This window comes from Amblyomma americanum, chromosome 4 (genome assembly GCF_052857255.1).
Source record: "Amblyomma americanum isolate KBUSLIRL-KWMA chromosome 4, ASM5285725v1, whole genome shotgun sequence".
NCBI classification, from domain to species: domain Eukaryota; kingdom Metazoa; phylum Arthropoda; class Arachnida; order Ixodida; family Ixodidae; genus Amblyomma; species Amblyomma americanum.
Window position 1 is genome coordinate 140,565,135 of NC_135500.1, and position 27,661 is coordinate 140,592,795.

The window sequence follows — 27,661 nt, forward strand, 5'->3', positions numbered from 1 at the left end:
TTAAATGCGCACCGTTCTCTAGCTTCTTCCCCAAGATTTCGCAATGTATACATCAATCTACCTTCATAATGGCGCTCGCTGGCCGCTGCTGGAATAATTCGAATGCCGTGCATGCGCACATTTGGCCGCTGGGATCGCAGGCGCGCCGGCGCTCGCTGCCGAGCGGGCGACCAGTCGGTGTGCCGCTGCTGTACCGATTTTTAATCAGTCGTCGTGTCAGACGAGTTCGGGCCTCGCAGGCGACCACCATACATAAAAGTGAAGCTCCTCGAAAGAAAACGTCGTCGTGCAGCCGCCCGGCACCGTCGACACGAAGCAAGAAACGTCGATGCGAAACAACGGCGCCTACAACAGATGAGAAAGCCGCCCGACAACGGTGCATCCGCGAAAAGCCGAAGAACATGAGACAACTATCTTAGAGGTGTGCGAAATATGCATTAGTCTCAATACTAGGAACCACTCATGCAGACAACAATAATATCGAGAGTATGGGTAAATTAAGTTTACTTGAAATGAGCTATTGCTTCGTTTTATTCGTAATGACTTGCGTTGTGCGAACGATGACGAATGTTCTCTCAAATCATAGACAATTAGTGTAATCGTCTCTGCAGCATCTTTTTCTGTTTCTTTGAAAAGCCGAAGAATATCCGGAACAAAGTTTTGAAACGGCTTCGTTTACAAATGTTGCACTGCTAAGCTCCTTTATCGTATCAAATTTATTTATTTGTTTATTTTTTTATTGTGCGCCCCTAATCTGCACCTAGCTTGCAAGGCACGCCATAGGGGAAAGCTTTTGAAGTTAAGGCTCATATGAGATGTGAAGCCTCGTACGCCGAACCATCCTTAGACCAGTCAACTAGCAAAGCAACCTGCGCACTCTTTACTCAGGCACCCTTTCAGCGTGAAAGTCATCGTATAGGTTTTGCTTCCTGCTTTCGTTTATTGCTACAGAAGCCTCTTTGTTGGCGAATGCAGAGTACACACGGCAAAATGCGACATTCGCGCCCCCTTGCGGAGATGGCAGAGCGTTCTGACTTTGCCCGCATTCGGTATCTTTGCAAGCCATCTTGTCTTTCCGAACCAAAATCGTAAGAAAGCTAATTGCCACAATTGTACACAGCCTGGAGGCAATAATTTGCGTTGCCGATAACAATCATGAAATCAGAAACGATATCAGACACGTGCATCGAAAAAAACTGAACAGCAAGATAATTGCAGTTCACTGCCACAGGTCACACCAAATGAGCAGCAGTATTCATTCACTATCCGGAACAAAAGCTGCTTCGAAGCAGCTTGCAGAGGAAATATTCCGTTTATACACTGTGCTCCTCTTCATTAAGTCCCTTAGTGCCTGTTGTTCATTTGGATATCTTCCCTATTGTTCACATGTACAAGGTGTTTGTTATCTCACTTCGCCCTTTATCGGCTGTTGCATGCGAATGTGACGATCACTTATCAAGTATGCCGAGTCTTGTCGACACTTCTGTATTTTTGTGCAACCAGGCAGCGTTTCTGGCCTAGAGCAGTATGGTGCTCTCTTAAAAAAGTGTTGTAAATATCATCCTGCTGTTGCAGCTGTCAATTTCAGAATGGAGGCGCACAAAGGAATTCAGCGGCACAAGAAATCCCTAATTTTACTACACCTGATGAGGTTCGAAAAGAAAGTAGAGAAAAATAAGGTAAATATGCATGTAAGTTGTTGTAACTGTGCGAACTACGTATGAAATTTGGCGCACTTCCTGTTTATTTTTAACTCCAATGTATACCTTTCAAAAAACGGCAAAAATAGAAGCCTACACGTCTACCTGCAATCATATTTATTTACTTATTTACATTACAGAGGGGGAGTGGTAACTATACAAAAAACAGCGAGAAATTACATTTGGTTGCAAGAATGTTAAATAGCATCTGAATATACAATGTAAGCTAGCGCTACGCGGAACTGCCAATAATTTACAATGCCAGCAAATTCTGCGGGAAGGTGATGTAATGTAGTAACAAATCAAGGAACACAGACATGCATCAGACTCAAATTTTATAGTTTATAGTTTGTTTGTAAAACCAGCAATCAAAGAAAAAGCCGCAGACTTGAGACCTGCAAGAAGGAACGCTCGAGTTAACGATGTACTAATCATAAAATGTTGTTTCGAGTCTCCTTACCCTAGCAGGCAAACGATTAACCACACTTCCAGTGATGTGGCATGTTCCGTCATCTAGCACATCGTTTTCAGGCAGACGCTGGATTAAGTTAGGTCAGGTATAGGTAATATCACGGAGATTGGGCAGGAGCGATTGCTTTTTCCCTCTGAATTAACGTATGAAAGGTGATGTGAGAGAACGAATTGGTGCAGTCAGAAGGGAGGCAGAAAACATACCAAAGTATTATACTTAGTACTTACTACTGGAGCCTAGCATTTGACGGTGGTTAAAATGAATTTTCGAATGGATTCTGGAAGAGCAGGAAAATATTGTCAATATTTACAAAGTGCAGGTACATAATTGAATGCCGGCTAATATATTTAGTTTCAATCTGTCAAAAGGTAGGAATAATATTTCCATACCTAGCAATGGTTCTGAAGTATGCAAACTCAAAACTGGAGCAGGTAACAACTTAGAAATTTTTGGCGTTGGGGTCTGGTTCGCTGAATACCCCATATTTACGCAATACACTCGGTTGTCTTTAGAGGATCACTAACCTTTTAACCTGTGTCTTTAAAGTTATCCTTTTACTAAGCTCTATGTTTTTATATGATCTTACTGCGGCTTGGTTAAATGTACCCGAACCCTCTAATTATAAAAAGAAGCTGACGCTACAGAAAAAGTGCGCTCCGAGGCATTCAGGGTTACCATGACAGGCAGCAGAACTTAACTCACGACACAACTTTTTCAAAAGGGAAACTCACTTAACGCTAACCGGATCTGCATATTCCACTTGCTACAGCTCATTAATAGCATCGTTTACATGTCATTCGTCCAAATAATCGGCGTAGAAAATACTCATTCTCACAACGAGAAAACGCGGGTCCCTCGAACAAGGACTAATCACGGTAAACTGAAAATAAACGACCAGATTCCAGTTGAAATAACCGCTCTTTCAGCTTCAAGTCCTGGCTCTCTAAAACGGATTAAAAAGACATCAAAAAACAATTAATTCATGTCGTCCTAAACTTATTATATAGACTTTGAGGCTGCTTTGTAAGCTTTGTATTATATTATAGGCTGCTTTATAGAAAGTGTGAGTCTAGCTGCCAGCCCTTGTGAGCTTGCAGACAGAGGGGATACGTATGAAATCCGCTTTCAGGTGACGATGGGGACATGATATGTTTCTCACTCCGCTAATTCCAGGCTATGGGCATTGCATAGTAGTTGGTCTGAATGCCGCTGGGTGCGCCGCAGTTGGTTAAACTCCGGATGTTTAAGCAAATCAGAAAACTGGAGTTTCGCCCATTGGTGCTTTGGCGAGTTTCTCAACGAGTGTGGCCGAGAGGCCCTTTACACAACGCCGACGCCGGCATAGTTATCTTATTAAGTACCACGAACAGCCGTCTTGTTAAAATTATTTCTACATGTCACGCCAAAGTTTGCGAGAAATAACTATGTTCGTAGCTCGAAACAGGAGACAACGAGACACTTCGAGCTGAAACGAGAGATAACGAGAGCATTTCGCCTAAAAAGAAAGCGCAACTGAAGCTAATTCTTCTCCGACTGAAAGGGGAAGAAGAATCAGTGAGGGCAGAGACAATGTCCACAATAAAACACCCAATATTTGCATGAACGACAGCTGCTCTGATCCCCGTGACTGCAGTAGCAAAATGGATTGTTTGCTCGTTCAGTTACATTTGAGGGCAAAAATTATTTTAAAATAATCAAGATGCTAAACTAAGATCTTCATCACCTAATTAGTTCGCGCAGGTTTCTGCTTGGTCACGACTCACGATTCAGACTTATGTGAATGACTCACGGCTACCACTTTTTAAGGCAAATAACTCATTAGTCATTTATTATGTTCCTAATGATTATAGCCATAGTACCCTGCCCTCTGTTCTGAAAAAAAGAATGCCGTTTCTTTTGTGGCCCTTTGTAAATGATTAATCGTGCTTCAAACCTGACTATAGGCTACTGCGTGTTAACATAGTTCTACTTGAAAGCCGCGTGTTTTCTTGCCTTCAGCGGACGTCTTCTGGTACAGCAATATTACCAACAAAAGAGCGAGTTATTTACATTTCACCATTATTTCCATCGATGGTGGTTCTATTGCCATATATATGGCGAGCTCACTGTGATACCACACGCTAACGGTAACGGCTAAAAGACAGCGCAATTAGCCTCTACTACATCGGCATGTCTAGCCGCTTTTCAGTAGATACTTTCTCATTTAATAGCCGGCGAAGATTTGTTCCTGTATCCGCAATGCTTAGCTGGACTTATCATTTTGTTTTTACACATAGGGGGCACAGGATAGCGTGATAACTCACCGCTTTTCCCTTTATTTCGGTCAGCCCGTTCTCATGACTCGTGTTTTTGTATCCTTTGTTCTCGCAGCTAAAGAGACATTGTGGTACAGGTACCTTCATGGAATGGAGGCGCTACACACATCAGAGCACCCACGTGCCATGTCAAGTTTGACTGCATTACGCGCCATGGCAAATTATAAATCAACGTTTTTTTTTTCTTTTTTACGGCCAACTGCATCGCAGCCAGAGAAGGGCGCGACCCGGTTGTTTTCTGGCCGCCGCCGGCGTGATGGAAGCCGCAATTAAACCCCGCGCACAAACCCAAAGTGCGAGCTCAACCTGGAGCGTCCGCGAGCGATCCCGTCAACTTTTGCCGCTTCGTTCTCTTCCTCTCTGCCGTTAAAAAGAAGGAAGGGGAGCCGTGCGGGAAACAGAAAGATTGAACGCGCCTCTCCCCATTCGGTTCCTTCGCGGACCACGTGACGACGGCTTCGCTCCGAAGAGAGCGCTCGGCGCGCGCCCGCCGGTCGCCGATCAGTGTTGGGCGGGCAACGGTGCGTCGGCAGCTGCTGCCGCTTAGCGCGCGCGTCGGCGTCGTCGTCCTGCTGCGTGCGTTTCGGAGAGAGGAGGAAGCGCTGCGCCGTACAGTGTGATACGCCGCCACCGTCGACGACGGTGTGAGAAGCCTCCTCGGGTGGAGCAGCAAGCAGGCATTCGCCCTGCGTATACGTTCATCTTGTCTACGCGATCAGTTCACAGTTTGCGAATTCCACGGACTCGTGTTTGCTTTTGTATTTTCCACCTTCGCCGACGCACATACTCCATCCCGACGCTTCCCGGACAAGCGTCCTGAGGTGAAGTTCCACAGGAAGAGGAGAGATGGTGATAGCTGCGCTGCTCCTTGGTGGTGGCACCCTCGTATGAAGGAAAGGTTGTGACCAGGCAGAGAGAGTCCGGACTTTGGCCCGTGAGAAAGGGAAACTAAGACGACGGGACAGATCAGCTGGTCAAAACTGGCCCGCTTGAGTTGTCTCCTGCGGGACCACCGTACTTTTTCTCCTGCGTGACGTATCGTGGAGTTGACGCCACTTCAGCGAGGAAGTAGTACGACCGACGAGAACAAATAGTACTGTAGTTGTTTTTTTGTTTGTTTTGTGGCATTCTGTGCACCCTTTGTGAACTCGACGTGGTTTTCGTTCAACTTGTTCCTTTGTGGGTGATTTTCTTTTTCGTTTATCTTCTTCAGGAAGCTCGGTGTGTTGACTCTCTTTTTCTTTAACCAATACACACCGTTCAGCCTGCAACAGCGACTCCCTCAACCGGCTTTCGTGCGGTGCTCAGCTCTTGCGTATCTGCCCAAACAGTGCGCTATCGTTCTGTCGCGTGTGCGCCTCGGACGACGGTGTATGTCGGGTCTCGTTGGTAAAGAAAAACTGCAAAGTCGTTTTTGGTGAGAGCGCTCACAGAAACACCACTTGCTCGTTAACTCTGAGCGAAGGCGGTACTAGTTCGTTGCGCCGTGCATTCTGCTGCCGTGTCCTCACAGAGTGAACGTTCTCCGCCACTCCCCTACTGCAAGCTCGCATCCAAACGGCGAAGAAACAAGCAGCTATGTGTCGCGAACAACGCCCGACGACTTCACCCTACGCGGCTACATCGGCCCTGAAGTCAGCCCGATGTCTTCGTCATGTCTTCACGCCTTCTTCGCTCGTGGTGTGAACTCTGCCGGCTTGTTTCCTTCACTGCTGCCGTCGCCTGCTGTTCTCCAACTGCTGCCTTCTTGAAGCCTCTCCTCCTTCGAGTTCGCAAGTGCACAGAAAAACGGAGAGGAAGCATCTGCGTCGTGACGTCATCTAACGGATTCTTCACCCGCCCTCGCACCTCCTCGCCTGGAAATTAGCAGGTGCGTTCTCGCTTTCACGTCATTTCCTCGCGCACTTGACGGCACTGAAGAACATTTGGTGACGTGGAGAACAAAAACAAAAAATGGTAACAGCCAAAGTGAAAGGGAAAAAAATGACTCATCAAACACCCGGAAGTAGCCGCGTGGCATACGGTGAGAAAATGCGGCGACATTTCGAAACTAAACCGCGCTTAATAGGCGACCGACCAACTCCGTCTGTTGGTGTCAAAACGCTTCGCATAAATTTGTTGGAAGGATGGGAAAGAGTGGCCTGTTGTTTTTTTTACTAAAGAACGAAAAAGTAGGACTTTCTACGTACGTAGATTGTTTGCTGCTGATTTTTACGTTTCGAGAACAGAAGAAATGACGCAAACCACCAGTCTTTGAGTATGGATAAAACTATGGCATGCTTCGCTTGATAAAGCTGAGAAGTTTAAATGGACTACTTAATAATAATTGGTTTTTGGTGGAAAGGAAATGACGCAGTATCTGTCTCATATATCGTTGGACACCTGAACCGCGCCGTAAGGGAAGGGATAAAGGAGGGAGTGAAAGAAGAGAGGAACAAATAGGTCCGTAGTGGAGGGCTCCGGAATAATTTCGACCACCTGGGGGTCTTTAACGTGCACTGACATCGCACAGCACACGGGCGCCTCAGCGTTTTTCCTCCATAAAAACGCAGCCGCCGCGGTCGGGTTCGAACCCGGGAACTCCGGATCAGTAGTTGAGCGCCATAACCACTGAGCCACCGCGGCGGGTTAACCTAGTACAAAATTAGTCGACATAGTGAACGAGGACGTTTGTTTTGCCACTACTTCCCGAATGATGATTCTCTAAAATTGTCCGCGTCTCTGTGGTGCGCTGCCTGCGACTAAGCATATTGGGTTGATAGTGGTTATCGCTACAGATAATGTTAGTTCGATAACCTCGTACTGCTGGTAGTTACGAGCAGGCCTACACAAGGAATAGATAATCTCTCTCACAATGAAATTTTTTTAGGCAAGCTTTTCTACGTGTAGCCTTACAATATCAGTGGAATAGGCGAAAAGGTCTCTGGCGAGTTCCCCGTAATGCACTGCAGCTCAGCAGTTGAAGATAGAGTTGCAAGTTGTATGAGCGTAAAATAACGCGGTCAGCGGCCTTGGTCGCCTGTGACAGCGACGTACAACAGTGACAGCTGACTGATTAACACAACCTCCGTGAGCTGGACGGCAGCTGTCAGATGTGGCTGCTTCGGAATGCTTATGTCGTTGTCCCCGCGATCCAAACATAGGCGAATAGGTATTTTCATGGTGGCATAACGAAACGCAAACGAAGGGCTGCATGGCATACTTGCAGAAAACACAACTGCACGGTTTCATTCGTGTTGTCTTATCTTAGACTGCTCTTTATACATGCACTAATCGCCTTGTATCAACGTTATCATATATCATTCACGAATTGCAAATTGCATTACGCCCCGCCGCGGTGGCTCAGTGGTTAGGGCGCTCGACTACTCATCCGGAGTTCCCGGGTTCGAACCCGACCGCGGCGGATGCGTTTTTATGGGGGAAAAACGCTAAGGCGCCCGTGTGCTGTGCGATGTCAGTGCACGTTAAAGATCCCAAGGTGGTCGAAATTATTCCGGAGCCCTCCACTACGGCACCTTTCATCCTTTCTTCTTTCACTCCCTCCCTTATCCCTTCCCTTACTGCGCGGTTCAGGTGTCCAACGATATATGAGACAGATACTGCGCCATTTCCTTTCCCCCAAAACCAATTATTATTATTATTATTATTACCTCGTTAAAATTTTGAGGAAATGCTTGTAATAAACGCGCAACCTCTCTCAAGAGAGGCTGGAAGTCCGGAAATATTATTTGATAAATTTTATTACATCCCACTGTCCCGACATTAGAGGCACTGATTGGCCATTAGGGCGGTAATGGTCAATCAGCTCCTCCTTTAAGGTCTCCTGCAGAGTTGTTTCTCTTTCTCGCTGACTCTGTGTTGTTGCTTCCTGCAAGAGATACTCTTCGTTGGCGTTTAAAAACCACTGTTACACCAACAGGCGTCTTACATACTGCAATTTCACTCAATACCACGGTGTATGGTTCTCGACAGTTGCTACAGGCTGAGTGCCTCGGAAACGGGTGCGAGGCATAGCCGTTTGTGTCTTTGGTTTCATGGGGCATAAACTGGATAGTTTCCTCATCGTGCTCGTTTCAAGAGATGCAAGATGAATTCGAGCGTGCGTATGCATAAGAATCAACCACCATTCGAAATGACCAATCGCGCGGATTCAAGGCATTCGAATGGCCGAAGAATTAAAAGAAACACAGGCTAGTAACATTCGTGCGCGCCGCATGGCGCAAGCCTTTGTGCTCCGTCAAAGCGTCACCACGTTCGTCCACATGAAGGAGGACAAGCAGTATTAAACAGCACAGACGTGTCGTTGGTGCAATGACGCCAGGATACGAATGACTCGCATATTTGGCGGTTCTCGAGCGTACAGACGCCCAAGGACGCGCATGTAGCTTTCGCCATTTCGGCTGCTGTCACAAAAGCGGAAACATTCGCCTCTGAACGCGGGCAAGACGAGAATGCATTATTACCCGGAAGTATGCAACAGCAGGTATTTTTGACGCGAAAGAAAAAGAAATCTCTCCCTACAACAGACTTCAAATGGGAGCACGGCACAGCATGGATGGCCTTTAAGGCCTTGCAAAACTGGGGAGGCAAACGTATCACAACTTGAAAAAAAGACAATCTTGCAAGCGGCTTAAAAACAAAGAAAAGATTGAGCTGTGCCTAAACACTAGTATTTTTTGGCGCGTTCGCGATGTACACATATAATATAATCACTAGCATATAATCACTCCTTTTCTGAATTCTGCTGCATTGCAACACGGAAAAGTTTAATTTCTATTTGACCGGACCGTTTCAATATTTCGTGCATTTGCGTAGAAGGCACATGGTACGGAAACTTTCTTTCCTTCTTTCCTTCTTTCTTTCTTTCTTTCCTTCTTTCCTTCTTTCTTTCTTTCTTTCTTTCTTTCTTTCCTTCTTTCTTTCTTTCCGCTTGTTCGTACCTGTTTCAAAGCAACATTGGGAAAGAGGACAGTTTCATCGGGCATTTTTTTATACGTGTAATGCCATGAGGTGGGGAGGAATTCCGACCACCAGCTGTGCTTTTGGACGTTCTTATCGCACCAACTATGCTGGAATGTTAGCTCTTACAAGCTCTGATGCTCAACTAGCTTATTTTTCATTCGTTTCACAACAGTACGTATGTCTCTCTTCCTTACTGAAGAAGTTTGGCGCGCGTTATATGCCTGCAATAAACATGTAAAAAGCACAATGCTTGACCGATTCCTCTAATGACGCTTTTTCAAAGCAGCTGTTACAGCAACTTTTAATGCTGCCAAACGTAAACAGGGCCCAGTTTTCACAAGTACGTAGTTAAATTCTTGCTTTCAGCCCTATGTGCGCTGATCTCGTCCTGTAACCTTTAAAAGCCATGTGCTGCACTTTTCCCCTTTTCGAAAAACCTCATTAATAACCTTGGGTGACAGTGCGACAATTATTCTCAATATTCTGAAGAATATTTTTTCTAGTTACGCGTCGCCTTAGTTCATTGATATGTATAGTATAATATCATAGAAACCTTTTAACATCTTATGAGAAAATGTATTCCAAACAAAACTATAATATTCGCAGAGACACGTTGTGTCACAAAGCGTAGCGTTTACAGTTCATTTCGGTGACTTCGTCTTTTCGTTGTTTGTACGTGTAACTTTGCCCGAACACATTAGAGTCACGCTTCGTGGTGCTCGTGCTTAGCATTTTTTTCATCACGAGCATTGATGCAGGAAAGTGTGCAATTTATTACGTTTCGAGCGCATGTTGAATTCAAAAATTCATGACAGCCGTGCTACCTAAGAGCAGCCAAAGTTCCCACGCCGGCGCTGTCCTGCAAGGCATTGTTTTGTACACTTCGTGACCATTCTGTATTGATGCTGCTGTCCTTCGCGTGCACTACTTTAGGCTACCACACAAGGGCAGAACTGACAGGGGAGGTTTCTTAGCAAACTAAACGACACAAATCTCGCGCTAACGCGAGCAATGTGTATATTCTTTCTTGGAGTCCTTCCGCTTAGCGATCTGTCATCGTCTTACATTCCCTCTTATGACAACACTGGCATTAGACTAGCCAGTATTGTCATAAGAGGGAATCCACTTGTTATACCTCAGAGTTTATTTTCTCCTCATGCGTCGGTGTTTTCCTTTGCTTGATCGAACAAACATCCGGGAGGAATCAGGAGGCACGGCAGAAAAAGCGCAAAAATTAACACGACAGCAAGGGGACAGAATAGCATGAGAGAAGACATAGCGTAGTCTTTGGTCCCGTTCCTGTTTTCTGTGCTTTCACACATTTCTTTGTTCAGCATTAACGGCTCATTAGTGGTGACAGTTAGTTGTAAGTAGTGGTAAGATAAAGTTTCGAAGTGGAGAAGAAGTTTTTTTTTAGTTCTTGAACAGCATCGCGTCAGATAGAAGAAACATTATGCAGCTGGATTGAAAATGTTTCTTTCGAAAGCGTCAGATATTTGTTCATCTTGTAGTCTGGCTGTCTGAAATTAAAAGATTTAATCAGACTTCTGCGCCTCCTTTTCAGAAAGTTGAGGAAGCAAAAAGAAATTGCCCCACGCAAATGGTTTCTGCCATGAGCACATTAATGATAAAAGTGAAAGCAATTTCTCTGCTGCCAGTGGTTTCAACATAATTTTCTTTGCGTAACTTCAGCACTGCTTTTCAGCTTAAGCTATGAAGTCGAAAATGTGATTGTGCGGTTTAATTTGGCGCAAGTTTTCTGCTCTCCCAAAGATCGTCGTGATAGTATTCCCCTCGAATTGCAAATATTGCAAATATGAATCAATCAATCAATCAATCAAGCAAGCAATCAAGCAATAAATAAATCAATGAATGTGTATTTCTCGCGCGCAGGAAGAGCGAGAGCCTTTCTGCTCACGCAGTTTTAAAAAAGAGGATAAAATGTAAGAGAAATACACTGGGTATGTGCCATCAATTTTGAGGCAACCACAACTGCGGTGTGAATACAATGCATAGCGCTAGATTAATAATGAACGGGCAAAATACATGATGACAGTTACGTCACATGAGTAGGAAAATTACATTGCAGAATATAAGAGTAAGAATAGTAACGATAATACTAAGTTAATTCCCAACACAGTAAAAGTGGTTACAAAAAATAAATGCAGAAGGAGGCCATGGAATCAGTGACTGCGTCCGGGCCTCCAGTTGTTAGAGATCTTTGGTGTCCCGTTAGAGGTAGGCAGTCATTACATTAACCAGGCACCCAAAGCTGACGTAAGCAGATGAATGCCTTGCCGACTGTCGCAGCATATCAAAGTCGCTCCGGTCGCAGCCGCTCACTTTCCCTTCGTAGTACAACCGACGCAGTGCGATTCATTTTTCCGGAGCATCGCGGGTTGACGAGAGTAGTAACGACCAAAAACATGAGAAGTTTTTCGCTTTATCATAACGGTCATTAGAGAAAGCATGTTGTTTTGTGTCTCCTCACATCGTGCCTCCTTCTTGATAGCGAGATCTTAAGCGCAATGCTGATGATGTCTCAGTCAAAAGAGATCGCCCTCATGGTCGTTTTAGTACCCATACTCTTCATTGATAGGTAACAGGTTTTTGTGAATAGAATTTCGTTTTCTTTTTGTTGTGTGCATGTCAGCATTGGTCCTTATTAACTCACTCGGCCGGCAGGAGCACTTAGAAGTAAACGGATCCTTCGTGTGGTAAAAACGTTTGCACAGCAGACCTCAGAACAAAATAATGCTCATGAAAAGTCGTCGTTTCAGTCAAAACATTCTTTTCTTTCGCCAGTCTTGTTTGGAAAAAATAAATATTTATAACAAGTTCCGTCTATTCATGAACTTCGCTCCTTGAATTTTACTTTAGACAGCAGAATGACAAAGTTACAATTGATCAGTATGAGAGCATACAAGTAACCTGATTTAAAGAAGGCGCTTTGAACATTTTTAATGCTACATATCAGACACGGCCCAAAACACGGAGGTTGCGTTTGTTTCTGCAAGTGTAATGGTTTTCTTTAAGGCAGAAACACGAGATAGTTGCTCATTGTAGCTTGTTTACAAGTTTGTCATTGGGACCATCACCACCGCTATGCGGCTACCACCGCAGCCGACTTGGAGTAAATGCAGCATGCTCACTTTGTGAAGTACGGCGAACTGTTCTTCGATCGTGTTATGAGCCACTGTTTCTTAAACCAGCCACAATGGCGCTGAAGCTTCCAATTTTTTGGCTGGGCACTGTAGATGGCTGCGGCTTTTCAAAGCCATGCGCAGCTGTTTCTTCATCCCGTGACATCGTATCTGCCAAAGAAAAAAAAAACATACAAGTGGTAATTTCATTCTGGTAATGAAGTCAGGTGCGTACAAACTTGAATTATTTACGCATGTTGGTTATGTATTTCCTTCATTATATTTTGACATACTTTTTTTCAGTCCGAGTAGCACATATTTCGCGTCGCAGTCTAAAAACAGTAAATCATCACAATAAGGAAAGTATGCAAAGCTAAACGGAACAGCGTGATGATTCCACAGTGGCAATTCGACAATCGTAAATATTTCCTCGTGCTGCGCCAGAACAGCAACAGCGAGGTGTCTAAACAGTTTAATTGCGCGTCAAACTGGCGGTTTATAGCTGAGATGGGACCCTAATCCTCTGCACGCCATCCAAAATACTGCCTGCTTACATAAACGACGTTTGTGTAACACCATTGTAGTACTGATGACGTCGCTTAATCACTGCTCTCTGCATTGTTTAATTATAACAAATTTTTAATTATAAGAATTCCTCTCTTATTGGAACCAGTGTCGGCGAAGATAGGAGCATGCTACGAGTAGCGTGCTAGTCATTATCTCTGCGCTGGGGGGCCGAAAGCATTGTTTCCCGGAAGGCTTGCGAAGGTATGCGCGTTCGTCAATCGGCGTGCGTTTCCTGTCCAAAGTTCTCCGCGTGTTATCTGTGAGCAAGGATTTATCCCGGTTCGTATCACGTCCTGTTCCGTACCATTAGAAAAATGCGACCATAGCCTCAGTGGGTCGGTAGCCGCTTTGCTTTCTGGTGCTCTTATCTGCTCCGTCGACCCACCTTTCCTTGTCGCTCTTATCTCGTGCAATACTGCTGTGCGGGCACTCGGTCAGCAGGCAAAGTCAGCGCGCGGCCATACGCTGGTACGCCTATCTCTCATCTCCATATCTCCTTTGCTTGCTTTTTGTTGTTGTTGTCCTTTTTATAATTTTTATTCGGTATCATCCAATCTGCGCTGCATGTTAGAACTTGAGATCATCCTGATTGCAGGGTCTAACATCAATGCAATCTTAAAATGACGAACCGTTTCGTGGAGGCCGTACACTATGTAAAGTTTTATGGAGAACTATCTTCTATAGGTAGCGTGTTCGAAAGTTCCCTTCCCTTACGGCGCGGTTCAGGTGTCCAAAGATATATGAGACAGATACTGCGCCATTTCCTTTCCCCAAAAAAACAATTATTGTTATTATTATTATTAATGAACAAGCCTTCAATGTGTATAACAAAATATGCATTAAGTCAGTATAAATACGGCTTAATAAGCCGACGTATAATAAATATCATCAATATCATCTACCTTTAGGGTATTTGAATAAATAAATAAATGTACTAATACACTATTAACCGAGGAACGATAAGAGGATATGGCGTTGAGCGCTGTCCGACAACAAAAAGATTTAATGGGAACGTTGTAATCAAAAAGGGCTTAACCAAAACACACGAGTGCGCACATGCGCACGCATCCATGCACACATACAAGATAAAGTAAGGTTTTTATTTCCTTCTCCTTTCTATAAGTGTCTGATATGCATTCACGAACACACTCGAAATAGATAAAATTGCTTTTTATTGGCCTGTCTTAGCAAGCGCTAGGTGCTTAGTCATTCGTCAAATGCAACCCCCCCCCCCCCCCCCCCACCAGGTGCGTGCATACGTTCGCAGCACCCTTACCTGGGCGGCAGAAACTCGTGAAAATGAGCGCGGAAATGGGTGTATAGGTCAACAGTTCACGCAGCCACGGTTGACGAGTGACGAGGAGCGCAGAAAGCAAGAGTGGTCGGGTGATGAGCTGGGCAACGAGCTTGTGCAGCGCAACGTATATGAGTTGAAGCTGAAGGTGATCAGGGAAGTTGAATCAGTGATTCAGTTGAACGAGGCGAAGCTTGGCGGTGGTTGCAAAAAGGCGATTGTAAAAAGAAAGGCAAGGACAGCTGGAAGAACTCGTTAAAGGTGCCATGAACCAGTTCTCGGGCAATCAAGAGATACATTTAGGATATTGCAAGGCACACCCCGCGTCAAAAGTCTTCAGGTCACAGCGTTCACTTGTAGAAGAATGAACGTCCCTCTACATTGGACCTTACTGCTGGCCTTAAAATTTTTTCCTGCTCCTCCTCCTTCTTATGACGCTCCTTGTAGTGCAGCATTCAAAGCACACATCAAGCTGCAAGGTTCTCTAATGCGGTAAGAAATCGTCTCCTAGCATTTCGAGGCCTTTTCTTCATTACTGGCGCCGTGATGGCTTCGTTACACGGCTCAAACGAAATGCCTTTGGCCTGAATAATTTTGACCAAGACTATACCTTATGACGATGATGTCGTTCCGAAATTATTTTTCGCTCAATGTTCAACAGCAGTACAGAATTAAATTTCGTATGTTTCGCTTTCATTGTTTTTCCACGGCTCCATTAATTCTATTCTGCTTTCCCCCGACCTGCACTTCGAGGGCACCGCCCCATTTACCAAGTCCTCAGCAGGCACAGTTGTCAATGGAAACCCGGCATCCGGTAGTATCCCCAGCATTTGCTGTAACTAATTAAAAGCTCTTGCTGAAACTAATTAAAGGCCCGCAATAATGTCAGGCGCCATAGAAGCAAGGCTCATGAAGCGACATATTTAAAACGATTAAAACACATCAGGAACCCTTTTAAACCGACACCTTTCTTGCCTGCAGCACTTCCTCTCCGCAAAAACCAGACAAGAATACAACTGCGCTAAAACATTTCACGTGCTGCTTGCGTGTTCTAAGGCCATGCATTTTGTTTCCAATAACAATTGAGGATTCGGCTTCATTACACACCTAACCGAGTGCACCCCAACGATAAGCGCAAACACTGTGCCCTATAGTGTCGGTTCTTGCCAGAAAAGACAAGTTTCCCGGGCGAACCGAAAACGTTTTGACACAGAAAGACGCTTCGTCGGAGCGTGGGTCACCTGTGCGCGGTCTTCGCTCAAGTGGCAGACGCGGATCCAGCCTCCGCTCCGGATTTCAAATCGCTTAGGAACAGAACCAACTGCGCAGTGTGAGTCGAATTGGGCAGAATAGGGATGACAAGGGAGAGGGAGTAGCTGCCTGCATCAACGAATGCCAACATTTATTCACATATCACGCCTAAATAAAAAAATATATACGCTGCAGCACTTGCGGCGCAGACGAAGTTCTCGACCCGTCTTGAAGTGCTGCTTTCAGCCCCCAGGCAGCTCGCAATCTTGTAGCATCGCAGTTGCTGATGACAGCAGGAGAAGCAGGCAATGGGAGGGCGCCGCATTGGAATCGCTTCCCGAGGGAAGCGATTTTCGCGAGCGCTTTTGGTCCTTGTCGTATGTCGTTAATAATTGACGAGTCGAGTCCCGAATCGCCAGTTAACCTCGTAAAAATTTCATTCCCAGCCAGCGATTCACGTGTCGACCGTAAAGTGTTCAAGGCGCGAAGATGATAGCACGCATCTTTATTTGGGCCCGATGTCTGCTGTGTCATTGCGTTGTTATATTCAGCGCTAAGCTGTTGAGGTCTGGTACTCTTATCATGTTTTATTTATTTTTATTACAGTTAACTCTCTTTCCCTGGTGGCATCTTCGTTATTATTCTCTTAGGCACGAGATTCAAGGATGTGTTTATTCGATTTGCGGTCGATAAACAACGCGGGAATTTCCGATCTGTATCGCTGAAATCTTTCGTGGTCGGGTGAATGGTATAAACGTTCGAAGAAATTACGAATGCGTGGCCGCAAAGAAATTTGTACGAATCGATGGCTTCTCACCTGCGCTTTCTTCTTTTCACATCTGCGTTACACTAGTCTTTTACGCTTCAGAGTCAAAATCGCAAGCCCTTGAAGAACTGTTACCATGCAGTTTATTTTTCCCTCCTAAACTTCACTGGTAGACACCGGGAGAGGCCGTATGGATCTCTACACTGCGCCAGCGCAGCAAATATTCCACTGCAGCGTGTGACTTTCACCACTTCCTGTTTTTCCGCCAGTTCTCCGAGTTTTATTCGTTTCGTTGTTTATTCCTCACGGGTCCAACCTCTGTAATTCTTCTTAGCACTGTACAGCCCCGGCGGCAATGCCACCACTTATCCGCGTTTCATTCGAACCCCTCAATACCACTCGACCTCCACACTACCGCAGCACTGAAAACTACACAAGGTGCGCCAATATTACAAGCGCACCTCCTACTTATACAAAGACAAAGGAGAAAAAAGTTCAGGTGTTAAACGCTCATTCCCCTCCTTTGGCCGCTTTCTAATAATTCTCTTGTAGATGCAGCTTTCATAGAGACAAAACTGCGGGCCTCCTTAATCGTGAGTTGAGGGACGCATGACTTGAGCCTTCTCACAAAATAAACTTTTTATTCCTATCACAAACCCGTTTGCAATCAGTAAGAGTGCCATTGATTCAAAGAGTGTACCCGACGGCAGCTCCAGCTGGGACTGCACATTGCACGACTTCCCACACTTTATTTCCTGGTTGTGGCAGCAGCGCCTAGAATCACACGCCAAGAATGAGGTATTTATACGCGGTAACCTGTGCCTAAGGTGAGCAATATTCATTTGTTCTTCTCCGATGAAAACAACGCCACTCTATTATAACTTGAGCAAGCCCTGTTCGTGGTGGAACCTTTTGTGTCAAGGCATATGACTATGGGGATGCTGGCATGCATTTGCGGAGGCAACACGTTCAGCAAGTTTTCGAACACGCATCATAATCTCCACTCTCGCACCAATTAGGTTTTCATCTCTTGCCGCTGAAGCGTTCTTCTTTGAGTAACGAACTTGCCTCTTTGGTGCTTCCTTAGCCATCAATAAGAAAGAAGAAAGCTTTGCGCTTTGTTTTTCTTCTAATTATGGAGGTACCATTATGTCATTTATAGTCCTATCCACTAGCAGTAAAAGCATCATTCCGAAAAACGGCGTGGCCCTTGTGAAGCCGAAGACGTGGAATCTGAACCCCAACACTGACCTCTTCCCTATCACCCATTCGCCCACTTCTCTTCCTCCTTTTAGTCCCCTAATCCCTCTTCCCCAGTGCAGGGTAGCCAACCGGAACCCCTTTCTGGTTAACATCCCTCTCTTTCCCTCCTCCTCTTTATCTATCTATCTACCACCCTCCAGAAGCTCCACCCATTCACCACCACCTTCCCGAAAGCCTTGACCTAACTTCCACCATCTTTCAGATACCTCACTCACCAGAACGCCACGCAGCAGGGCACCTAGAAATTTGGTAGGGTTTTAATGTAGTTCAATCAAGTAGACGTGCGAAAGCAAGGTACCTTGCAGATTTTAAGGTCACATTTGAGGGTGCAAAGGTCACCGTCAAGGTCACCCTCCCATTGGCTGCAGCTTGCGCGACGCTCCTCCGAACTAACCCGAGCTTACCTGAGTTATTCCGAGACTTCACAATTGATTTTACGTTAGAACTGGGTTAACTAGGGCTTTAGCACTAATAGCCACGGCGAAATCAAAATCAAAAACGCAATGGGAAGACAATCAATTTAACAGCGAAAAATATGCAACTAATACTGCCACTGCAGCTTTCTCGCATCAGATCGTAAAATTGCCGTCCAGTTTTTACGTCTTATTGTATGCATTCCTTTTTGTACCAAAGTCTCCTGCTTGAGCGTTATAAATGTCAGCACCTTGTTCAAATGCCTTAAATAAACACGGCTATAGTCAGCGTATCAGACCATGAGGAAATTTCGCTGAAGAGATTTGAATTTGTAGCCAGCCCTCATGGTGGAAACAATTTACCTCCTGTATGCTCACGGGTCGATGCGCTGCTGGATAAACTCGGCGCTATGTAAATTTGCTGGCCGGCTACGTGAGGCTTGGACGTCGTATGAGTGTACGCTCTCACTAAGCTTTCGGCAAAAGGGCGTCATGTTGCTTCCCGTGTTTGTCCCCACGTGCTTCGCTGTACAGCAGGCGAGGAAAAGTCTCGTTTTGGCTTTACACGGTTTTTAAGGTCTGAACAGGCACCAATCGACCGACCGATGCTTTTGCGCGCTTTGTATTGTGATAACAGTGCCGTAAGTTTCGCTGCCAATATGTGACACCGAGATGCTTAGGGATACCCACTGATGTGTAGTAGAACATTTCAAGGAGAACAATTATAATTGACACTCATCTGAGGGAAACCCTATTCCATTGAATATCCCTATGCTACAGCTTTGGTATGACTAAATACCAAACTATCCCGCAGCGATGACAAAAAACAAAACCAAAGACAAGCTGGGGCAGTTACAGTAGTCTGGGAGTTGTTTTTTTTTAAGCCTTATGAATGGTGTTTTATTGCGTACATCCGTGATCGTTACCGCGAAGGTCTGTGGCTTTCACCACGAATGTACTGAAAGGCATTTAAGGGTGTAAAACACACAACTGGCGTGCGCACGGCGATACTGCACCTTCATGCATACACTACCCCTCTTACCTTGCAAGTATTTCGCAACGATTATATTTTAAAATTCCACAATGTTTTTCTTGGAATCACTTTGAATATTATTACGATCAACTGCACAAAACATGGCTTTCGAAACGCATTTTAATTTTCCTCGAGCAATGTTCTGTCTTTCCACCATACTGAAGACCAAACGGTGTTCACGAATAACATAAAAGCCATGGTACGTGAAATCACTCAAGGGAGGGTAATAGGCAATGGTAGTCAGTTCAAGCAAAACTGAGAAGGACCATCGAGGCGAGGCTTTAATTTTTTCTTTTTTCAACTTCGCGGCAACTAAGTCTTCACAACGCATTCAGAGATTACTGCCTATGTGTATATGTCAAGAGCGGCCAAATAAAACACAGAGACATCCAAGAGTGGAATTAGCCGAGCCAGTTGGTTCATGACACATAGATAACAGCGCGACAGACGGGACAATGCGGAAGAGACACAAACACGAGCGCTGACTAGTAACTGAAAGAAATTTTAATGCAGCGAAGCAATTGATACCCCAGGGTCAAGCCCCCAGCATAAAAACATAGAATCATAAAAAAACATTTATAACAAATAGCAAGATGGGCCTTTATCTTGTGGATCATCCTACATAGGAAAGACTGGACGTTGTTTAAATGATAAGCTCCGAGGAAATAGCGGAGATATCAAAGACAGCACGAGGAAGAATCTGCCTGAACACGTGGCCACCTGCAAATGCACTGCAAATCTTGACAAGAGCAAAGTTCTCAGGAGATATGAGGAACAGCTTCTGCGCGAATTATTCGAAGCGCATGTCATTCGTAAAAGAGGAGTGAAGTGCGTGAGCACACCTTCTATCACTTTGAAAAGAAAAGAGAAATTAGTTTCCTTGATTGCTGAGAACGCGAGGAATATTGATGTTTGTTTTTTAAAAGTTTCTGCTGTGGGCTTGACCCTATGGTATAAATTGCTTCGCTGCATTAGAATTTCTTTCAGTTGTTAGTCAGCGCCCGTGTTTGTGTCCCTTCCTTATTGTCGCGTCTGTCGTGCTGTTATTTATGTGACAGAGACATCAGGCGACAATTCCCCTTTCCCTGTGGTCCAAAGCCACATTTTAGACTCGCTGTAGTCCCTATGCTTGTGACCTAGATTTCGTACATACTCCTCTGTTATAAAAATAAGCGCAAATTTGCAAAATCATACAAACAAATATGAATTAGGCTGGGCATTACTCAACCAAAATAAAGCCTAGCAACCATTCAATCCCGCTGAGGTCACTGCCTCCCTACGCCAGTCAGCTGGGAACACAGTATGTTTAGGCTGTTCACACTAAAGGAACAGGAAACGTGAACACCACACCGAATGCACGGAGTGAATAAGCAAAAAAACACGAGAGTTAAGCTAAAGCAAGCTTCCGGGCACAAACTTCCTTCTTAAAAATCATACATGAACTGTCTTAGAAGCGTACGCCCGGTTCAGAAACTTCTCTTGTATGAGCCAGTGCACGCGTTTTGCCGCTGCGGCGTTACTCAGTTACAGCAGTCACAAGCTGACCCCTAGCTTTTTGCTTTGCGCCTTGTTTGCAACCAATGAATAGCATACGCTCTTAAATAAATTTTCGCTTTTACTCGTCGACCTCCATGCTAAACACGAATCCGCCTACATAGAAATAAAAAGGCAGTAAGCTGCCCTGCAACGCAATCCCTTTTATTCAAGAGGAAAAAAGAAATATCCTAGTAAACGAGTACAAGCTATCGTGTTCTTAACAAGGCTACACTCTAAAAGAAAGGAGTAAAAAGCGAGTAAGCTGTCTTCTAGTGCATTCCCTTTCATAAAAAGGAGTGCACTAAAGGGCAGCTTACTCCATTTTAACTCATCCCTGTTTGGAGTGTAGCCTTGTCGATAAGAGCACGAGCACTCGTACTCGCTTACTGCGCACTTTCTTTTTTTCTACCCGGCCCTTCTTCGCACGCCTGCCCGACTTGTTTCGTCAGCAGCTGAAAAAGCACCAAGAAACGCGGAGGCACGTTCGTACAACGTTCCTCTTCGAACGTTCGTACAACGTTCGTACAACGCGGAGGCAAACACACTCTTACGGGCTTAACAGTCTCGAGACGCTCCGGGAATTCTCGCCTCCTCCTTAGCCAATAAAGCACGCTCCTCTTTTGCAGTTCTACCTCATTCGCGCCTATCTGTCCTCACATTCGCGCAGAAAAAGAAAAGGAGCAAGAAGATCATAAAGAATCCTTTGAAAAGAGGATAATATTTTATCGCACGCGCTTTTATTTTTTGTAGTAGAAAGGCATGTGCACTGGCGGGTTCATCTCGAACGAGGCCCGCTAACCCGCGTCTTTTGCCGAATCGCCTCGGACCTGGGAGCCGCGCAGTCGGAGCGATGTGGTCAGCGCGGAAGACAGTTTCGCAAACGTCTTCGGCCAAATCACTCGCTGCCTACGTACTCCTCGCGGGGAAGATTTGTTTGCGCCCACCAATCGGCTCTGGCCGTTGGGGTGCAGTGGACCTCGTTAAAGGCACTGTGTGTATAGCAGTAAGTATCGTTCCGGGTGAGCAGGGGCTACGTTTGTAGGAATTTAGTGTCGCCTTGTGTGTGTTATGCCTTTTTTCTCTTCTCTCTTACTCCTTCTAGTCCCCTAATCCCTCCTCCACAGTGCAGGGTAGCCAACCGGAACCCCTTTCTGGTTAACATCCCTGCCTTTACCTCCTCCTCTTTATCTATCTATTTATCTAGTGTCGCCTTGGTTCGCAAGTTTTGTTCTATTCGGAGTTGCTTCCAGCTGCTTCGTTCGTGGGAGGTGGAGAGGAGGGAAAATCGCAAAGGTGCGTTTGTCCTTGGAGGCCTCTCGATAGAGTCCTTGGCCAGGCATGCAGCCTTTATTGCACCTTGTAACGGTGCAATAACGGATAAATGAGGAAATAAAGCGTCTCTATAGAAACAGTTCAGGCGAAAACAGCATCGAAGTAATTATTTAGCTCGGAGGGTAATAAAAAAATGCAAGTGTGTGTGCAATCATAACACGCAGAATAATTTGGAAGAATTATGCGCCTTTTTTGTGCGCTTGTTGGTTTTTCGGACGTAAACTGACCCTACATGAAAACATGTGACGACGCTGTCAAGTAAGCATTACTAAGAGGTGAGAAGACAGAAATTTTAAAAAAGTGCACCTCTGTTAAGGTTAAAGCAGATAAAATGTGACCCCCTCTGGACGTAAACTGACCCTACATGAAAACATGTGACGACGCTGTCAAGTAAGCATTACTAAGAGGTGAGAAGACAGAAATTTTAAAAAAGTGCACCTCTGTTAAGGTTAAAGCAGATAAAATGTGACCCCCTCTGGCTCAATATAATGTCATCAAGGAGATATATAAATGATGCTCCGGGCTGGGTTGGTTAAGCGTAAAACATGTTACTCGACGAGCCTTCCGTGAAAATTGCGTTAGGGAAACTAGTACACTTGATAAAGAGGACGAGACCGCGGAGAAAACTAAGGTTTTAAAGAGATGGCCAGGCGGCCTTCGTTTTGACCCTGCGCCAGTGGCAACGTGGCATAAACTCGTCTGACGTCATTAATGAGGCGCTCACAGGAGGCAGAAGCTCCGCTACATGGACCTCCAACACTCGCGCCCACTTTACAAATTGAGCGCGGTGTATGCAAAAGCCTACAACAGAGGCAGGCGTGACAAGAGCGTGACATGTAGCCTTGGCAAAAAATCATAAAAAACGGGACTTTTTTGCACTCTTTTTCATGATTTTCAAGTCGGACTGTGTAAACGAAATCTCCGCCTGCGTGTTCGCGGCAGCGTGCGCGCACTGACTCGAGTCGGATCGTACGTGCTGTCAGAGCATTTCAGTCCTATTTTTTGCACACGGCCCGGGAATTCAAGCCCTATGCTGATAACTACCCTTTTTGCTCGAGTTCAACGAGATATGTATCTCTATGATGCTGCCGTTCACAATAAGGCTGGGGCCCGGACGGCACGCTTGACAAGGACGATGGTAAATGCACGAGATGTATGAACCACAATGCGTGACAATACATTATCTGGCGAGTGTACGTGTCAGGGCACGTGTGGCCTTCGACGTGGGCCGCGCGGCGCGTTTCGGTGCAGGCAACGGCGACGGCTCACAACACACCCTTCTTACGCAGCTCTCCCATATTAATGTGGTCTATAGACTGTCTATAGACTTCTTATAGACTCTATTGCCTTCCTATAGATATTTCTTTGTTTAGTCATAGCCTATAGACTATCTATAGACAAAATTCTACTAAACGTGTATGGCCATAATCTTATAGACTGCCTATTGGATTTGTATTTCTTATAGACTGTACTCTAGGATTCTTCAATAGAGACTCTACTGATTTTATAGACAGAAGTCAATGGACTGTCTATAGACTGTCTAAAAAAATTTCTTCAATGACTGGCTCGGAATAGCTGCGTTGTGACGGTACCTTTGTGGCCTTTCTGTCTGCTTTTTTTTTCTCAGGGATCGGCAGGTGCTCCTTTGCACAGAAGGACCTTCTACTCTTTCCTCGTTAATGGCTTCACAAAGCAGATACGCCGGAAAAAGTTTGACTGTTGCTTGGAATGCATACAGTTCATTTTCTATGTCGAAAGAGCTTTTCTCTTCACTGGCCAGCTTCATTGCTAACAGGGCCCTAGAATGTTGTTGCACAACCGTTTCGCTTGATTGAAGAGGGCTATCAAGGCGCTGTCGTTCAAGCCCCTCATTTCACCCTGAGCCACCATCGACCAGTCGCTCAGCGTGCACAATGCACAACTTTTAGGTCGTAGTACTGGTATAAGATGGTTCGTACCACGAGGTGTGTGTGTGTAGAGGGGGGGGGGGGGGGGTAAAAGCTTTTACTTGGTTAAAGAAAGTGTCAGAGTTTTAATTTGGTTGAGCACATTATAGTGCGAAAGCACGGGCAGTATTAGTGGACGAAAACGACGGAGTGCAATGCACAGCGCGAGAGTGGGTTACAGTTTTAACACGAGGCGTGTTCGACTGCGGCGATAGCCTACAGTGCTCGCGAGCAGCGGCCTGCGAAGCGTATCTGTTCGCACCGCCGTGGGCTCAACTCCCAGTCGTGTATTTTCATTTTTTTCGAACCTAACTCGCCATCGCTGTTGCAGGTCAATGGCACAAGACCAAAAGATGACAAGATTCTTGGTCGTTGTTGAGCGTATGAGGGATTTCGCGCTAATATGAATTCTTTATTCATGGTACACATGCTACATAAACATCGTCAGGCCTGCCTCAAAACCTCGAGAGATGCACAGCGAAGGAAGCGACATCTTGCGGCGTTTGTAGCAGCTGAGACACACGTTCGCGGTTTGCTCACAAGCCTAACTGTAAGCATGGAGCTGATGCGTGACTTTCTTTTCTTCACTGGGCAGAAAAGTAGCGCGCCAACGCATGGCATGTTGAAATACTGACTTAGAAGTCAACGCTTCAATGAGTCCTCCGTTCGCCGCCTATGTATTTTTAACTAATATCTGATCTTTTTCTAAATGTTGGGCTTCCCCAGACGAATGCTAAAGAGCATTGACATTTAGAGGGCGTTCGGCATTCTGTGTGAGCGACTACCGAAGGTCCCGACATTTACGTCTTTGGAAGCCATGCTTTTTGTGAATTCGTGTGTAGTACATCGTGGACATAATTTATTGCGAAATTGAAAGTAAAAAAAAAGAATTTAGAAAACAAGTGCCTAAACCCGTTGGTAATTCTGCGTTACAAATCTTGAGTAACCGCAGGACAGCTGCGACACTACGACACTGCCACTCCCATCTCTCTCTCTCTCTCTCTCTGCGTGCGTGCGTGCGTGCGTGCACTACTCTCCCTTATTCCGACAACCAGAAGACGTCAGGTTGTCCTCCTCTCATCATTTTTTGGCCAGCCTAAGCGTGGCCGCTGCAATTTTTTTTCGCGTACCGTGCGGTTGCCTCCCCCCCCCACCCCCTGCCGCACTAGTTACTCACCACAGTGGCGAATTTCGCTTGATCCGGAAATGACTCCACCGACTGCAAACAGCGAGCACAAATCAAAGGCAGGGATGTTAGGAAGCCTACCCGTCTACCCATCGTGTATCATGTAGCGCAGCGAAGGACAAAAATAGACTCATTAAACACACTCTACGTTTACGGCGAAAGCCGTTAATGGGAACCCACCCTGAGTTATCGTGCAACTGAAGCCCGTTGTAATTTTAGTTCCAGCAGTTGTAGTTGTAGGCTTGACTTGGCTTGCCTTGTTTTGGCAGCAAGCCAAGCCAAGACAAGAGATACAGCAGAAGATGAGAAGGACGAAGAAGAGAAGAAGGCGGGAAAGAAAAAGAGATGAACAAGAAGACAATGGAAAGGAGGTGGAAAGAAAAGGAAGGAGTGAGAAATAGAAAGAAGAGAAAAAGGAGAAAATGGATGGACGGAGAAGTAAATGGCCATGATGACCCTCGCCGAATATTTTAACCAAGCCGTAGCCTTCTATAAATGGGGATTTTTGCAGCGTTAGCGGTTCTCAGCTCGTTCCTCAGGAATGTGGTGCAGGCGGCGCCGTCAGCACAGCCCTCCACCGGATGCCCACCTGTAAAAGTGCACGTCGCAACTACGAGCCCAGCGCCTCACAAATACGAGGCGGATGCTCTGCCGCCTAGACCCCCGCTGCGGTGCCCTAGTGGTTACAGTGTTAGCTGTTTTTTGCTATTTTGTGTTTTACGACACTGGCGTCGCTGTACAGAAGCCCGCCGGCAGGCATCCACGAGTAAAATTGCTTCTTCTGACATTCACCGCTAAAAATGCACCTCCTTCATGTCTGCCCAGAACCTCCCGCAGCTCCGAACACCTTCTGGATACGAGGCGGATGCATTAACCACTAGGCCGCCCCTGCGCGGGCATTGTAGTTGTAGCATGCACTCTAATAAATATACTCTAACCTGACTGCGCGATGAGAAGCCAGCTAACGCTGGATCATTCTTCTTGCAAACCCGAACCGTCCTGTGTTTTTTTTATTTCGTCTGTTTTTTATGCAACGCTAAACAATACTAGGGGAAAATGACATCAACTAGCTTCAGCCAGATTGCTATTGCTCTTTCAGGGCCTCACTGCTCTGATGCAGAAATAAATGTTGCGACCCCTGTTTCAACTCTTGCACCGTTTCCAACATATGACAAACAACTCTAGACTCTTTCTTTCTTTCTGTCCTGTTTTTTTCTTTCCTTCTTTTTCTTTCTTTTTCTCTCTCCTTCTCTCTTCATTTCTGACTTTTTGTTTATTTATTTATTCATTCATTCATTTCTTTCTTCCTTTTTCGTCCTTTCTTTTTTCTTTCTTACCTTCCTTCTTCCTTCCTTTTTTTCTATGTCCATTCGTATAACACATCAGCTATATTGTATGACGGTAATAAGAACAACAAAAAAAAACGCTTCTTGTTCTATTCGAGCTGTCGGGCCACGACTTCACAAAGGTCATGCAATTAGAGCGTAATATTGAACGAGCTTGTTAACGACCGTCAGGGGCAAGCATCGATGCGCCGCCGAGAATCCAAGCCCAGCAACAAGGCGTACTTTGCGAGTCCGAGTCAATATTGCTAATTTTGCGTAAAAGAAGCAAGGCGTGCCTAGCGTTTCACTCGCTCGTTAGCCTTCAAGCCCCAACCATAACTATGACGTCTGGTAAGAGAAAGTTTCGAAACAACATGCGTCGCTGTTTCCAATTTCTTTCCTAACCGTGTTCAAAGCTGAGCCTCAACGAATCTGCATTATCCAAGTGCTTTTTTGAGTCGCTCTTGTAATGATCAGACTTCGCCAAGAGCAATGAATGCACTCAGTGCACGCAGTCAGAGTGTTCCCGTCAACAGCCGTGCCGGCCGAGCATATATAATCGCAGCCTAGGGTGTTTCAAAGCAATTACTTGAACGGCGACCAGTATACACAGGGAAAAAAATACAAAAAAAAGGAGGGTGACAAGTGTGATGATGGAATTAAAAGTTGTGCTGGCAAGTTGCTACAAAAAAAAACAGTAGCCAAAGATACATAAATATGTGTTGCCTTGTGAACGCAAGCTTACTAAACAACAAAGAATATTGATTACTTCCTTTCTTTATTATCGTGCTACATAATCTTGCGCTACTACACGCTTTCCGCACCACGTCAGCTATTTGGCATTAGGCCTCTTTTAGACGAAACTAATTATAGCTGTCATCAGTTCCAGCACGTTTTCAAATGAAATAGAGTATGTTGACCACAACGCGATTTCATGAAGAGATTGTTGATGCTTATTGCAACTAGCTCATTCCTTGTATGACTTGCATATCATAAGCAGCAACTTGGAAACATAATGCTCTGAATCAACTAAAATACAAAACGTTTTAGTGTGATTCGTCATAAAAAATATGGCTAAAAAATTCACAGCAATTATTACTGCAGGCTTGTTGTACACAGGTGAGGTCGACAATGCAATGATGCGCTTCATATTTCTT

At 45.3% G+C, this 27,661-nt stretch overlaps 1 protein-coding gene across 2 annotated transcripts in view; it reads left to right on the forward strand.

Moving 5' to 3' along the window:
- The first annotated feature begins 4,990 nt into the window (after window positions 1-4,990).
- The window catches only part of LOC144128435 (dopamine receptor 1-like), a 385,821-nt gene continuing 363,150 nt past the window's right edge, over window positions 4,991-27,661 (forward strand). For both annotated transcript variants that reach the window (XM_077661831.1, XM_077661830.1), the window contains exon 1: window positions 4,991-6,357. The gene's annotated coding sequence lies outside the window, so the exon portion shown is untranslated. The remainder of the gene's footprint in view (window positions 6,358-27,661) is intronic.